Source organism: Pipistrellus kuhlii, unplaced genomic scaffold, assembly GCF_014108245.1.
Source record: "Pipistrellus kuhlii isolate mPipKuh1 unplaced genomic scaffold, mPipKuh1.p scaffold_m20_p_11, whole genome shotgun sequence".
In the NCBI taxonomy this organism is placed as follows: Eukaryota; Metazoa; Chordata; class Mammalia; order Chiroptera; family Vespertilionidae; genus Pipistrellus; species Pipistrellus kuhlii.
This window is the reverse complement of record NW_023425416.1, coordinates 9,892,052-9,896,534: the sequence shown is the minus strand read 5'-3', so window position 1 is coordinate 9,896,534 and position 4,483 is coordinate 9,892,052. Positions and strand designations below refer to the sequence as shown.

The 4,483-nt window shown below is 48.2% G+C and overlaps 1 pseudogene; it reads left to right on the top strand.

Annotated features, from left to right (window-relative positions):
* Positions 1–2,071: 2,071 nt before the first annotated feature.
* LOC118715726 lies at positions 2,072–3,115 on the top strand (annotated as a pseudogene).
* The last annotated feature ends 1,368 nt before the right edge of the window (positions 3,116–4,483 follow it).

Sequence of the window (4,483 nt, the reverse complement as noted above, 5' to 3'; positions counted from 1 at the left end):
GGCCCCCCAATCGCCCCACCAGTCACCCCAGAGGTCAACCGATTGCCAACCAGGCCTACCTATGCATGAATTTCGTGCAACGGGCCTCTAGTGTGGAATATAAAATTAAAACTTAAGTACACAAACAGCAGCATGGTAGTTGCCAGAGGAAGGAAAGAGGGGGAAGAAAGGGGTCCTATATGAGGTGACAGGAGAAGATCTGACTCTGGGTGGTGGGCACATAGTCCTATATATAGATGTTGTAAATTAGTAATCCACACATGTAACCTATTTGCTCATGTTGACTAATGTCACCCAATAAAATTTTTTTAAAAGCTTCTTAATTTCCTATTGCTGAGTTAACAAGTTACTATGAATTTAATGGCTTAAAGTAACACAAATGAGTTCTCTTACAGTTCTGGAGACCAGTCTGAGGTTGGTTTCACTGATGAGATCCAAGGTGCAGCCGGGCTGGTTCCTTCTGGAAGTTCTAAGCGCAGAGTCTGTTGCCATGTCTTTTTCAGCTGCTCATGGCTGCCTGGATTCCTGGGTTTGTGGCCCCTTCCAGCGACCTCAACGTGCTTCACTCCAATCTCTGCCTCTGTTGTCACATCTCTTTCTCCCTTCTCTGATGCTCTCTCTCCTGCTCCCCTCTTACAAAATCCCATAGTGATGCTGGGTCCGCCCAGAGGATCCAGGCTAATCCCCCAACCCAAAGCCGTTAATGTAATCCCAGCTGCAGAGGCCCTTCTACCATGTGAGGCAACCCCGACAGGGACCAGGAATTAGGATGTGGACAAATTGGAGATCATTATTCTGAATTTTCTTTAGAAACAAATTCATTCGTTTACTCACCTACCCACCCACCCATCCCCTTCACTTTTCAGGAGCTGGTCATGGGGTCCTGGCCAGTGAGGCAGGGCAAACTGATATGCTGTGAACTGGTATGCTAGAGAGGATATGCTGACAAATTCTGATCAATATGTAAAATTGATTTTTGCTGCAACTGAGCCTACATTCTGACAAGGAGATGTTTCTCAGAAAAAAAAAAATATATTGAGCAGCGCAGGTGACAGAGGACTGTATAGATTGGGATAACCAGCTGCAAGTAAAAGGGCAGAGACAACGCTTAGCATTCCAGTGGTGCTAGGGAAATGTATCAGGTTTTCTGGGATGTGCAGGAGTTGTTTACAGGTTTTCCTTTGTTTACAGGAATTTGCCTTCTGAGCACATACAAGCCCACAGAAAGCTGCCCGACTCACACAGCAGCACAGCACCGCGAGGCTGGGCGAAGGTGATAACTGTGGAAGCTTCCAGATGCCGTGGGAAACCGTTCCTGCCCAGTAGCGATTGCACCGGGGTTATGACTTGTTTTGGATTGTTGATTTTTAGTCTTTTCACATGAGAATGGATGGAGCCCTAGTTCTGGGGCTGGAGTTATCTTCCTATAACCCTAGGGTAGGTAAGTAGTTGCTTACTCAATATTCAGCCCACAATATCTCTGAGTTTTCCTAAATAGGATTCTATTAGGAAAAAACAGGGAAATCCACTACAAGGGTGCATGCATCCTGGCACCTCTACCAAAATATCAGTCCCTCAGGGCTCTTTGGGTACCTCAGTGTGAAGTGATCCATAGAGGCTCCACCTTCTGAACCCACGCTGCTCAGCTCGCCTCATGGGTCCCCAGCCCAGTCCACGGTCAAAGGTCCCCATGTGGTCCATGCCTCTGAGGCCATCGAGTACCGGAGGACAAGAGCCTGCGGCGAGAACAGTCCTCAAGGCGCACTCCTGGCCCCGGCTTCGCCTTCTGGACTGCCCGACAGGCAGGTGCTCCGCTTAGGGGCCTGCTCCCCCCCTCCCTGGGTCATGCAACAAAGGCTTCTGCCCCCCGCCGCCCCGCCCTGCGCATGGGTTGCAAGAAGGCCCACTGTTACTGCTCACTGACGCAGGCGGTTGCACCCTGCGCACTGCTGCCCATGGAGTTGCTAGACAGCTTCCTGTTTGCCAGCTGGGACACGTTGTGGTGGAACCTGGCTGAGGCCATGCGACGAGCAGGGGCTGGATTTGGGCTGCGGAGGAGCTGGGGCCGCCCATGGGGGCCCGGAGCCCAAGGCCCTCGTTCTACATCCCAGAGCGGGTCACAGCTAACGGAGCGCACGCAGCCGCAGGAGCAGGTCCGCAGGGACATCCACGACTCCTATTCCCTGCAGGCTGGACAGAGTCACTGTGCTGTGACGGCCGTGGAGGCTTCTGCAAACTGGCCCAGGCCTCAGGGACACGCTGAGAACCCACTGGGTACCGTACGGTACCGTCCCGCTGGGTCTGGAGGGGTCACCCTCCACGCTGCTCTCCACCTGCCAGCATCTCAGAGGGCTGTGCCTTCCTCCTTGTCCCTGCAGGACACTTTAGTACACTGGAGCTTGCGTGGCCCTGCAGCGCCTTAGAGGGCAGAAAGGACTTCAGGTCAGGCCAGGCCAAGGTCAAGTCCGTGCTTGCTGACTGCCTCATCACCTCCAGCTTGAAGACCTTGCTCATCTGAGCTCCGACCACCTGGGCAGCAATGGCAGGCAGAACCCGTCAGCGCCGCTGCAGTTCCGCTCATGAAGGTGGCCCAGAGCAGGCAGTGCCTATGCACTCCAAGGAGAGGAGCCCTCACTGCATGGCCATCAGGCAGGTGCCGGGCGTGGGCGACAGTAGGCAAGCAGCGGATCAGAGCAGATGCTGGCGGCACCAACACGCTGGTGCTCACACACCTGCTAGGCCTCACTCCTTCTCACCCACTCGGACCCAGAGCCGCGGGGCTTTCACCCTGTTCTGTGGCTGCTCTTCTGCTTCTTCAAGGCGCCATGGGCTCTGCGAGGCAGCGCTGTGGTCCAGGAGTTGGTATCACAGCTTCTGGAGCACAAATGGAGCTCCTGGCCTTAAGCGAGTCGGGCATGTGGTTACCACCGGTCCTGTGTCTTGCAGGAAAGAATCAGCACCAGCGGCGCCCAACAGCTGTACTGGTGACACCAAGGGGCAAACACAGGCCGAGGTACCCCTGATGCCCAGCACTGGAGGGGGTGGCCACACAGCTCCCCGGACTCTCACCTTCACTGCCCTCTGGACCCACACCTCCAGGGCCCACCACATATGACATCCCTGTAAATTGACTTTCTATATGCAACGCCTTATTTTAAGCTAAACCATTTAAAAGAAACCTTTCAAATTCCGGGAAAATCACCCAGCCATGATTCATATTTTCATGTTGTTTAGATATAGGTGAAAATAATTACAGCTTTATGCTTATGCATCATTTTAATTTTGTTTGTCCTTGTGTAAAGTTTCAGAAGCCAAAGGAAAAGGGCTGGGGGTGGAGAGGGTTGGGGAGACGGCAGCAGTGTTAACAGTGATTGAGTGCTGGTAAGAAAATATTTTCAGGATAAAACCTCAAAATAATATTTAAGTGCCTTAAATAAACTTGAATGAAGCAATAACAAGTGACAAAAATGACTTTCTGGAGATAAACATTTTTGTCTAGAATTTTAATCACATCATAAATAGTCTTCAATAAAGTAGCATTTTAACTCGTTCACACAAAAAACAATGCCTTTCACCTGACTTACACTAGAGTGCTAAGCCTTGTCCCATCACTGTCCTGGGAGAAAGGCTGTATATTCTGAAAGCTACATTTAAATTAGGTGCCAGTTATCTTGCTGGTATCAATTTCAGACATTCACATAAATCTTTATTTTAAAAAAAATGATCACGTTCCTGACCTAAAAACATTCAATCAAATTAAAACACACACACATTTCTATGAAACTTGTGCTATAAATTTAAAATTATAAGTAATAGAAAGGAAAAGACAGATAATTATAATTAGGAAGATATAAATTTGAAATAGAGAAACATTAATATTTTAATCTTCCTGATAAGTCTTTAAAATTACCTAATATTTCTTTATCAGCAAATATTGCCCCAAGGACTCAATTAAAACCCAAATCATAACGATCATCCATTTAACTAATTTTTTAAATAAAACATGTCCAATTTTACACTAAATCTAATGATATGACCAGAATGAAGGCAGCCAGACAAATTTCAGCGAAGATTAGGAGGAAATTGTGAAAGGTCTTTAAACTTACTATCTTTGTGGTCAGGGACACACACAACCTGCTTGGTCCTCTTTGTTCTGTGGGCTCAGGGCTTCCCCAACCAAGAACAATAGTTGCTACAGCATTTGCTACATGGCACACACCTTACAAAACACAACAGCCAACATCGCCTTTACTTCTTACAGAAACTTGAAAGAGAAATGTCACTATTCCCACGTTAGAGGGAGGAAACAGTGTTGAGAGATTAAATAACTTGCCCAAGATTTCAGAAGTGACAAAAGAACTCCAAAGCCTACAAGGAAATTGCTGGAATCAAATATTTCCGATATATAAAAAGGCTCTATGATTGCTTCTCAACACCAATGCCACATCAGAAATTCACATGGCATTTTTTATTAAGTATATTT